Consider the following 12,235-nt stretch of genomic DNA (forward strand, 5'->3'; position numbering starts at 1 on the left):
GGCAGAGTGTAACAGTCATGTGAGATAATCTAAAATACAGGTATCCTCGCATTGAAACGTACCACCAAATGCACTGCTGGTTTAGGTGCTCTGCAGCTTTAGAAGTTTAACCTACCAAATGCTTTGGTATATGGATTACTCTGCTGTCACTTCTCCAATAAACTACATACCCAAAAGTGTTCTTCCCCTTTTAAAGAAAAAGTCACTTCATGCTAGATAAGCAAGTTCTAGTGGACTTGATCCAAAGCTGCTAGAACTTGATGGAAAGATATTGTTGTCTTTGAGACAATGTGGGCTCAGGCACATAGAAACAGTTCCTGTACATAAAATTAAAGTCTGAATGCTTCATTTCTAGAGGTACTTGCCTGCCTCCTTTAATTAGGGCTGATGACTTAAAATTGAACAAGCTTAGAAATCCAAAAAACTTATCCACAAATAGTGGGTGACATAGGACTGGAATCAAGCATACAATTCTCATTAACATTAAGGGAGTGTTATGAACATATTTTGAATACATGATGAGAAAGCAGGGGGGAAAAAACAACGCAAAATTAATTTTAAAAGCATCAGTAGATGTGCACAATGAGGAGAACGGAACTTGAAGGAAACCTAAACCTAATAATAATCTACCAAGTGTACTAGAAAATCTCAACTTCAACAGTACGCATATTACAGCTGTGCCTATTCTGAATCCCTAAGTAATTATAATATGCAGTGTTTTGGAGGAACATTTATTCAACTCCAACTGTTTTTCCTGCTTGGCTTACTGTATTCATTGCACCTGCAGGCCATAATTTTACTCATATGTTAGTGAAAAGACAGAATTCAAGTTCTTACAAGGAGCACTAAGGGGATCACTACATTTCTCTGGAATAATCTTAAACTCAGTGCTTGGGCAAAGTTAAAGGGGAGCATACAAGTGTAGAAAACAATAGTATAGAGTTGGTGAACTTGAGATATGTTTGCTATCTTACAAAAAGAAGGTATGAGCAAGTACAGACAAGAAAAAGAAAGTACCGAAAGGGTCACTGTTCTCCTTATTTGTGAGAGGAGGGAAAGATGAACTCTCTGAACGTATTAATCTGGATGTTAAAACTTTACAGCATTTGAAGCTATAAAAGTCTGTTCAAATTAGCTTAGAATGCCACGTCACATGATTTTCCCATTTATAACTTTAGCACTCAGTTACATGCTTATTGCATGACCTTAATAGCAGCATTGCTCCAGCAAAAGATCAGGTTGTACCACTATGATGGGCTCCATCGAGGTGCTACATTACTGATACTGAGATATCACAACAATAAATTTGCATGACATTTCAGAAAACTTTTATCCTCTAAAATATATATTTTTTTAACTGTGAAGAAATATCAGTTTTCAAATCAGGTATTTTGGAGCTTAAAGTCAAGTGCTGCTAATTAAAAGAGAGATGAAACCTGGCATTATTAATAAAACAAAATTGCATTTAACTTCAATTTATTAGTCTGAGTTTTGAGTTTGAAGATTTTATTTTGAAAATCTTCAACACTCTTCTGATAAAAATGATACTGTCCTGATTGTAATCAATTTAAAGTGTTAAAACTTTTCTAAGTATTGCACCAATGTTGTAAATCCAGAAGCTATCTTCAAATAAGTTGTAACAATCTGTCAAAACACAAAAAGAATCAACAGTGGGGGTTAGAAGAAGTTACAGGTTTCTTCAGACCCGAGCATCACTTTGACTACTAGATCTGAACACGTGGGTATAATAGCAAGGGACACTGCATTATGAAACAAGCAAAGGCATTCAGTCCCATGTTACTCACTTTGCTGCCAAGGCAGTAAAACTAGAGAGAAATTCTCCCAGAAATTCTACTGACAAGTTTCTTCAACTGAAATTATATCTTCTGATACTAAGAGTAAAAACACATAACAGGAAACATTTATTTTAATTAGGAGTGACGTTTATAGAACTAAATAATTGGAAACAGCAGAATGCAACACCAAATGACTTTTCAAGTTATTGCTTTCTTATCACCAGCTTGTGACTAATACCTTTCTTGAGTGATCCAAAAATTAGTCAGATGCACCAAGCAAAGCCTCTGTATCATTTCAATACAGCTGCAAATCCAGACATTTTGAAATAGAAACCAGAGCCATTCAGTGATCGGTGATGAAATTGGACAAATGAATTAATTTCCCTGCAGTACATGAAATTGGGATAATACCTACCTTACAGTAAGGCTTAATTCATTAATGCTTATGAAATGCTGAGAGATCATTAGCTGGATAAAAAAAATAAAAATCTCTAAATCATTCCATTTGGACTGGCTCCTCCCTTAATTCAGCGTACGCTCTTCTACTTCTGAAATCATTAACGTGTGCATTTACTTGCTATTTGGTTTGTTTCTTCTTGTATTACTAGTAAAATACAATGATTTTTATCTCCTTTATTGCATAACAATAAGCTGTTGCTGCATAACATGTTATATTTCAACAACTTTGGTGTTCCACTGAGCCTTCACAATCTCCAGCGTATTTAAGGTCTGAAAAAATATCTGTAGTCCATTAAGTGTGCCTATTTCCCATCCCCCTAAAGAGAGATGCTAATATAAACATTGCATGTGGGTCATTCAGTGCATTTTTAATGCTTCATTTGACATCCTTACCAAAGTTAATCTAACGTAAAATAGCGGCATATAAAGAAAAGCCAATCTAGAATGATTCACTATTGGAAAAAAAAAAAACCAACATATTTTGAAAGTTTTGTCTCCAAAAGGAGACTCCTTAGGAACTTCATTATTTAGCCTCTGTTCATAATTTGAATCTTATACTAATTCCAGCTATTGAAAGTTTCAATGTCAACAATAATATGCTCATGGCAATACTTTGCCACAAGTATATAGACAAATTTGTTAAATCAAGAGCAACAAAACTACAAGACAAAAAAGTAACAACTGTTGTTGTTGTTTAAAACAAAAAAGCTCCTGAAATTCCTCAATCTTGCAGAAAATTAAAAAAAACGCAGATGCAACACTGTAAGTAAAAAGAAAAAAAAAGAATATTTAGCAAACATTGTTAAAACCACATCTTTGTTTAATGCTCTGGTTAAACATTTTATAGAGTCACCCTTTACTATACAATGTGCACTGTTTTCTCCTAATGCTCTCCAGCAAGTTATTATAAAGGTATTTTGATTGCCTATTGAATGAAAGTACTATATTTCAAGGAAAACTTTCAAGCAGTTTTGAAGTATAGGGAAATTCTTCCAACAGCTGAAGGCATGACCGTGTACCAACCACTCTAAGCCCAATCATAAGACTACAACAGAAGATTAATAAGTAAGTAATCAAGGAAGCTGATACTACCTTACAACAAAGATAAGGAGCATATGTTTTAAAGAAATCAAAAAGAGCAGCTTGACTTTATAGATAGGCCTGATAGATCTTTGGCCTACTATTTAGTATTGCAAAGTTCATCTATGCAAATAATTTTCCTATGTAATATATGCTTTAACATATACTTTTACTATACTTTAATGGGACTATTATAAAAAACAGTACTAGCATCTTAAAAGTTACAGTTTATAAATAATTCAGGCTATGTAAATCAAAAGATAAAACTGAAAAAAAACTGAACGGCTACAACAAAGCTGTTACTCCAGTTTAAATTTCTCTTTAGTAGAACATAGTTGGAACAAAGCTCCAAGCGTATCTACATATGACCAACAGATTGGAGAGCATTGTTGTTTTTCTATTTTGGTAACATTTACATGAAATATCATTATAACAAAGTTCAACGTATACTATGCTGTCCTACAGTCCCTTCAAAATGTCACAAGCATCCAGGACTGAACATATATTCCTCATGCTTAAGAGGTAGAATATACATAAGCATTCATCTTTGAAGATTAGTGCAGGAGTTTTTATTTCTGAAATTCTTGTGCATATGCCTCTTCCTAAGCAGCATTATGTTTCAGGACCAGTATGTTTACAGCAAGTGCATATATAATACACATTAACAACACTAATGGTAAACTCTTTTTTCCCCAAGCATGGAAGGCAACAAAATTTTCTGTAACTCATACGCTCAATAAAAATTATCTTCTCTGTTTCTGTAAAAGGGATGTATAGCATTTAGAACTCCCACCAGCACCATCACCCAACAAGAGTAACAAAACAATGCTAAGACACTAGAAAGACAAATGAAATTATTACCATTCTTTAGGGCACGGCAACTTGTGGGGTTTTTTTGCCTGCTGAAACAGAAAAATTACAGAAAAATAACTTTATTTGTGGTTAAAGAATTTTAGCATGGAATTTATTCCTCTGTGTTACTGAATACCTCAACACAACAGCAGATGATTATAAATGCACAATAATAAAACGGCAAAAACAACTGAACTACAGAAATATATCAGTAAGGCTACAGACGTAGCTTGAGAGTTTAGAAGCATGTCAATTGGGTGATGACTTTGTATTTTTGTGTTTATTTGAACTAAATAAAAGTACCTTCTTTAAAAAGTAAAAGAATCAACTGAACCACAAAACTAAGAATAAATCTTTGACTCTTCAGTCAGATTTCTATTAGTTGTTTTCATCTACAAACTAATAGCAATTAGTAGTCACACTGTTTGTGAAGGAGCCTGCTCTCCAAGGAGAGATCAATCTGTTGATGTTAATTGCTGCAGAAAATATGACAATGTTCTTTCTACCCCTTTTCTCTCTTTCACGCTGCTCAATACACTTGGAATACTCTTTCAAGTTCTCTTCATCAAATCTTTAACTCCTTGAAACAACTGCTCCCAAAGAGCATCTAAAACATTACTTCGATGAAGATGAACTAAAATGAAGTTGGGAGGCACATCCATGACCTTCATATCGTTTGCAGCAATGTGTGTGGTACTAAATAGCACTACTTTTGACTGTTCTTACCCCCAGCTGTATATTAGAAGCCCAAATACCTGTCAAATCCATCAGAGGGCAAAATCCCTTGGACTTGGATGGATTGTTTTCTGCAACATCTTTAGAGTGAGTTAAAATGATCACTGAAGTTGTTAGGAGAATCTACCTACTCATTTCAGTAATTTAATAGACTTCTGATATAAAGCTAGAACAGTTACATTAACATAAATCTAATTGCTCAGAAAGATATGAAACCTTAAGTCATTTAAAATTAACCTATTTTCCTTAAAATCAAGTAATATATATTTAAATCATCAGATTAATAGATATAATTACACTTGTCATTTTCACTGTACAACGTTAATGTACTCTTGACCAACAAATAAACAACTCTCAATGTAAGACTTCAAAGCCCAAAGCATTAGCACTAGTAAATGAAGCATATGTTTAGCTATGAAAAAAATTACTCTGCTACAATTACCTCTCTGAAATAAGTCAAATAAAAACATAACAAAATAGTCAATTTTGACATTTCATATTTTGTTGAATACCATTACTGCACAGGCAATCACTGTCTCTTACATATAAATTAACAGCCTACCATCTGTCAAGTGTTCAGATAATCACAGGGTTTAATGCACAATATGGTTATTAGAATGTGACCTGACAAAAGAAAGAGAACACAACCTAATTTGGACAATGAAATCTATGATCTCACTTGCAAATGACAGTTTGACAAGCTATTATTCTGCATTTTGGCTTCTACAGTAAAAGCAATTTTACGCATACATAATTCTATTAGTCATACAGCCAACTGCCTGTGGAAGATTACTTCAAACTATCAAATTTGCTTGGTCATTCGGGGTTTTGAACTTAATTCTTACACAAACATTTGCACCATGAATAGGAGTTTATGGGTATATACACCTATGAAAAAAAGCATTAAGTAAAAACAATATTTTGATGCTACCATTTAATTACAACTTCGCATTTTAGTTTTCAAGCAAGCATGCAAAAAGTCATTAAATCCATTAATTACCTATATATCAACTAGTGTCTGCTGTTACAAGAATTCAGGATGCTTAGGTTTCACATCTTTGCTATCTGCTAATGAGCATCATTTTTATTCAGAATACTACTTACATACTATCTTATGACATATTCCATATGCAATACCTTGGTATTGCCAGAGTAAAGATTAATGACAGTTGCTACCATTCAAAGTTCCAAAATTAATGATAATAATAATACTATTACTGTCTACTATAAACACCCTACTCTAGGCAAGCCTCATGTGCCCACAACTTCCACATTTTTTAAGGACTCAACAGCATTGCTAATGCTCCAATATGATATATTTCAAAGGGTATCATCTAAAGATTACTTCAAAATGCAAAATAAATATTTGAGAAGGATCATATCTTCAGGAAATAATAATTTTTAAAAAAAGTATTCTAAGACAGTGACAAAACAAAGGAGTTTAACACAAGCTGTTACATTACCTGCAGGACTTCATCAGGATAACAACCATGTAATTAGGAAAACTAACATTTGAGAAAATCATTTCTTTGCCTTCACTGAACATCTATTCTTTCAACATTCATGCTTTCCTTAGTTATGAAAAATCCTATTTTCTCCTGTCTTGCTGGGCAGACGCATTTGAGAGTCAGTGCGCTGAACCTGTGCAGCAAAGAATCACGGGATCACGTTGGCACTATCAAACACACAAATGTGAAATTGAAGAACAACACTATAGATTTCTCAAGCTTTAGTTACGCAACAGAAGAGCCTGCCTCAATTGTCAAGGACCACAAACAACCCCAGAAGGCAAGGAAAACAAGTTTATGCAAGGCCCGTCAGCATTTCCAAGTGTAACGCTACTTGCGGCCATACAAAACAACATTCAGCAGACAACAGTCTGCTCTTCTGATTAGTTCTTACAAAAGAGAATTAAGAAAAATGAGAACAAACTACCAGGAAGAAACACTTAGACTACATCATTTAGGTTCAGCTTTACACATTGTCAGAAAGTTTCCCCATTAAATGCCACAAAATATCAGCTGTACCAGATAAACATCACAAAATACCATTTTCCAAAGCACCTGAGTAACCTGCAAGTCTTATCCTTGTTTTGAAGATCTCACAATTTAATCACTATGCAGGTCAACAAGTTCTCATACATCTAATAATGCACATAGTGGAATGCATAAAACACGCTTAGCCTCATCATTGGAAGCTGTAATTGCTTTGTGAGGCTCCTAGTAGTCTAGGGGAGGTTATTGTGTGGTAAAGGTAAGAATAATCATTCTACAAGCTCCTAATTCACTGGATGTCTCTCAATTTGTAGTAACTTTGGTACATCACACAACAGCATCCCACATTAGCGTGAACTACAAACGTTTACCAGGGGAATGACCATAGAGAAACCACGAAGCAGTTAATTCAATGGAATTTAATTCACTGAATTCATCAGGTTAAGAAGTGTAACCTTAGCAAAAGACAAGCCTCTTGCAAAATTGGGCTTATACTCTTCAGTCTTCAGTGCATCTGAAAAAACTACCCTTAAGCTTAACCACTCAGAACATTATTCTTAACAGTAACTGACAATTTCCAAATAATTTCAGGATTTAACTAGAAAACATTGCACATCAAATCCTGGATTATGAAAGCTAGATTTGCATGGAATTGTATTTGCGTAGTTATAGCTTTTAAGGTTTGACAATTCAGGGCAGGCTTGCAGTGAGACTAGCACTGAAGTTAACCTTCTATGATGGCTGCTAATTGCTAGCTACTCAAGTGACTGTGGAAGCAGATCTCTGTGACCGAAGCTGCTAAATGACACCCCATCAACTCTACTGCTGTACAGGACACTTCAATCAGAATGAAGTTGGCCAGTTTTAAATTACAGTTCCTATGATGATTTCAACTTACAGTCTCTTGTAAAAAGCTGTGAAAATAACTCAATCCCAACAGGATGTTCTGGACTTCACATCTCACTTCACGTAGAGTGCTTCTGGAATACAGCCTCTGCTGCGCTTGCACATAATTCACACTAGTGCTTGCAGAAGAGAGATGGAGAGCAAAGATTTCTGTGTCAAAGCCTGCCTGACTGGTGGAAGAAAAAGCTTCCCATAGATAGTATAGCTCTCAGGTGGGAACAGAATAGGAGGGCTTGCCAAGTGTGGTTTCCAGCAGACACGTAATGAAACCGGTTCTGGAACTGTCTACTGAACCCCAAGGGACTTCCTCCAGCATCATCTCCAGAGCAGCTGCTCCAGAGAGCACTGTTCTGGGACAGGATGCACTTTCAAGAGGAACTGGCACAAAATGAGATATGCAGAGGTTGGAATACCACCTTGCAGCATTCTCTGCTTGGAGATGGCAAAATTTCTCTTTATGTGTGCCAAATCTATTACATTTTATACTTAGAGACAGAACTACTACTAGAGTTCTGTGCATGGAGTTCCATGGATAAAGCTTAAGTATTTAAAATTGTTTTCTTGTATGGGGCATCCAAGTTAGAAAAAAAAAAAGGAAAAAAAATGCTTAGAACACCTCTAAATCCACTGTTTTCAGGATGTAATTTTTGCTTCTTGAGTCCTGCAAATATGACTAAAGAAAATATATATACATATTTAAATATATATATATATACACACATATATGCTTCCAGGATATTCTGTTTTAACAAACTGTTTTCCCTCCTGAGACTAAGTACACTCACAGATATAGACATCATAGATGGAAGAGCAGGAGCTGACCTAAAGTAGCCTGTTAAAATGAGCAAAACAAATGGCAAGGAGAACACTTGTACATTGTGTAAGACAAATACTGTAGGTGAGAGGAAGGAAAAAACACTTCAAAAATAGTACTTTGTAATCAAAGAAGCTTATGCTTCTCTTCCTCTCAGAATATTCTGGCATTAGCACTGCCTGTACATTTGCTTCTCTGTAATAATTTAATTGCTAACAAGATCAGAGAAAATGATTTATTCCACCCCCAGTCTTCCTACGTTTGTACGTCATCCTATGGGACGTTGGCTTTCTGAATTGCTTTTGGCCATCTGATATTATATTACTGCAGCCTTCCTCAGAAGGAGCCAAGAAAAAAAAAAAAAAACGCAAAATAATTACATTAATCCTAGGAATCAAAGCTTATTGACTTTCCCTTGAGCTACAATACAAAAAGCTGGTTACAGAAGTTGCCAACTTATTTAATGATACCACCAACTTCTTTCTGAACTCATCAAAACGTCTTCTGAAAAAATTCTCAAGTTGTTGATGTATAGCAATACATTATTAACTTCAGTTCATCTTAATGCTGAAGATAGTAACTCTGCCTGCCTCTGTTCCTTCCACCTGCTTGTGCCTAGCAAAACACTGAAAAACATTGTTAATGCAATGAAAAAATCTCTTCAAACGTGTTCTGTATTGTTACCCCTTTTCATCTCTCTTGTTCCCATCCTCTAGCTTGTAAAACTAGCAAAAAATTAAAGGGAAAAGACAAAAACAAAAACAAAAAAACAAGCCAAACTAAAGCAGTGCTGTAGTGAAAAGCAGTATAAATCGAAGTGAGATATTTTCTTTGCATCCTGACTCCCAAACACTGTAAGAATTTTAATGGAACTTCAGAGAATATTCAATACTACCTGAAATAGATGTGAATTTATGCCAGTCTTTCAAACAAAGAGTATTTGCCTTCAGTTAGTATTGACTTGCACCTTTATTTCAAGAAGCATAAGTCAACCTGAAGCAAAAATAAAAAGTATTAAAAATTTAAGATGGAAATGCTGCTTTCTATTGAAGCAGAAATGCATATTTTTTCTCCAAAAGCCAAATCAAAGGTCAGACTTGATTTTGTTGTCCAAATTTGTGTCCACCATTTGATACATCTACGTAAACATTTCTAAAACTCTGATTTATATAAAATATTGATTAGCTAAGCAAAATATTGGTAATCTAAATATGCCATTTTTATAGTAATGAAAGAAAGAAGGTTTACTTATATATTAAATCATATATGTGAATCAGGGAAAGAATTTATACTCTCTCAAGCTGAGCACAGAATACTGAGATCCGTAAAAAGAAGAATCAATTAGGTACCGTAACTGCTTAGTTCTAACCATTACTGACAGCACATTTGAGAGGTGAAAAACTATGACATTTCCTAACAAGGGCATGGCAAAAAGCCATCCTCGCTTTGTAGCACTGAATCCAAGCATGATATTCACCGCAATGAAGCCACTCCTCAGCACTCCACCTCATGGAAACCTCAGCCTACCTGAGAAAGGTCCTCTGGGCAGAGGGACAGCCTTCTGGGAAAGCAGCAGGAACAAACTGCTAAGTTTCTGCCTTCTTTACTCATCTCAGTCTACTAAGAAGATTAGCATAGATTCCAACAAACTCTCCTTTCATTTGAAAATGAGGGGGAAAAAGACAATAATTAAAGACACAGAAGTGTGATGTAAGCTTAGAAATGATAACAAAAGGTTTCTGGAAAACTATTTAATGAAAAGGAATTTAAAGTATTACTGTAATGTTACTGAGTAGTCACTGAATTTTAGGGATAACAAAACACTGCAGCTTTGATTTAAATGGTTGTAATTTTCTGCTTTTAAATCTGAAACACTATAACTTACAATACTGCCATAGTATGATTATTTAGATATTAAACTTTGCCATTATACAAAAATGGCATTACATACATCCAGAATGGATAAGCAGGAATAATGGTGAAGTGCTGCATAAGTTATGAAAATTACACTTTAGATATCAATTGCAAATCTCATTGAATTAAGCCAGCTTTTTATGTTGACAGTATGTAGTATGAGATACAAAATTAGAATCTTCATTTGATTTCTACTCAGAGTTCAAAACCGCAATTGAAGTGCATGATAAAGAATGTCCTTTTTTAACATTGATTTGCATTAACCTTTTGTCAGCCTACCTAATTGAATTAGTTTAAAGGGTGTCTAACATCTGCAGTGACATGTACTATCCCTGCTGCTAATCCTAACAGAATTCTCTTGGCAGGGCGATGATGCATCTCAATAATTATTCCTGCAAAAATATTTACCCCTCGGTGGGTGGAAGCATAGTTGAACGAAATAAGTCTCTCCTTAAATGTTTCTGATAGCCTGGCCTCAATGCCCAGCCTTTTGATTCCTGGTTTGAGCTTGCATCTGCTCAAAAGACAGCTGAATGGTTCTACACATTAACTTCATCTTTATCCTGAGAGAACCACACAGGGAGTGGTTTTAACATGTCAAGTTTCCCTACTAAATATTCAAAGCCCTTTGCTAAATCTTAGCATCAGAAGAGGTTCCTAGTGACCTGAATACTTTCCAGGTAGTTTTATGAACCTTTCAATAAGCAAATTTTTAATAACATTGAATCACAGGGGTTGCAAAGGACCTCAAGAAACCATCAAGTCCAATACCCCTGCTAAAGCAGGTGCCCTACAATACGCACAGGCAGGCATCCAGATGGGTCTGGACTATCTCCATAAAAGGAGACTCAACAACCTCTCTGGGCAGCGTGTTCCAATGCTCCATCACCCTTACCATTAAGAACTTCTTCCACATGTTAGTACAGAACTTCCTGTATTGAAGTTTTAAGCCATTACTCTTGCCCTAATAATCTTTGTGATTACTCTAGGCCCTTAATCATCTTTGTGGCCCTTTGCTGGACTCCTTCTAGGAGATCCCTGATTTTTTTGAACTGGGGAGCCAGAACTGCATACAACAGTCTAAATTTGCCCTCATCAGAACAGTGTAGAGGGGGAGGATCACCTCCCTTCTGCTCACCATGGCATTAAAAAAATGCATCCCAGGATACCACTGGCTTTCTTGGCCACAAGGGCACACTGCTGGCTCATGGCCAACCTGTTATCCACTATGACTCCCGGGTCCTTTCCCAAAGAGCTCCCCTCCAGCAGGTCATCCCTAACCTATACTGATGCATGCTGTAAGACTCTAAACTTGCTTTTAAACCTCATCAGGTTCCTCCCTGCCCAACTCTCCAGTCTGTCCAGGTCTTGAGAGTCTTTGAGTCTTTCTGCTATCAAACAGCAGTGCCTAAAAGTTACATTAATACACCCATCTTTGTTACTATTAAGAAGTATATAGCAGTTTCCATTGGATGAAGACTTGATTGTATAGGTTTCATATGTGGACAATTTTGAAGTATAAAAAATAAACAATTACTGTGTGATGTAACTACTATAAACATAAACAATTCCTTTACAAAATCCTTCATATGCTGGTGCAAAGAGCCATCTGTTTTGTAGTGTAAGCAGAACATACTTAACCAGACCAATGAATGTTGCTGCTGATCTTCAAGTGCTTAAAAAAA

At 35.6% G+C, this 12,235-nt stretch overlaps 1 protein-coding gene across 3 annotated transcripts in view; it reads right to left on the reverse strand.

Annotated features, from left to right (window-relative positions):
• FHIT (fragile histidine triad diadenosine triphosphatase) overlaps positions 1-12,235 on the reverse strand; it is a 530,781-nt gene that overhangs the window by 498,188 nt on the left and 20,358 nt on the right. The window contains exon 1 of one of the 3 annotated variants that reach the window (XM_031555607.1): positions 4,197-4,215. The exons of the other annotated variants lie outside the window; for them this stretch is intronic. The gene's annotated coding sequence lies outside the window, so the exon portion shown is untranslated. Of the gene's footprint in view, positions 1-4,196; positions 4,216-12,235 lie in introns of those variants that run through there. 3 annotated transcript variants of the gene reach the window in all.

Source organism: Meleagris gallopavo, chromosome 14 (genome assembly GCF_000146605.3).
Source record: "Meleagris gallopavo isolate NT-WF06-2002-E0010 breed Aviagen turkey brand Nicholas breeding stock chromosome 14, Turkey_5.1, whole genome shotgun sequence".
Lineage (NCBI taxonomy): Eukaryota > Metazoa > Chordata > Aves > Galliformes > Phasianidae > Meleagris > Meleagris gallopavo.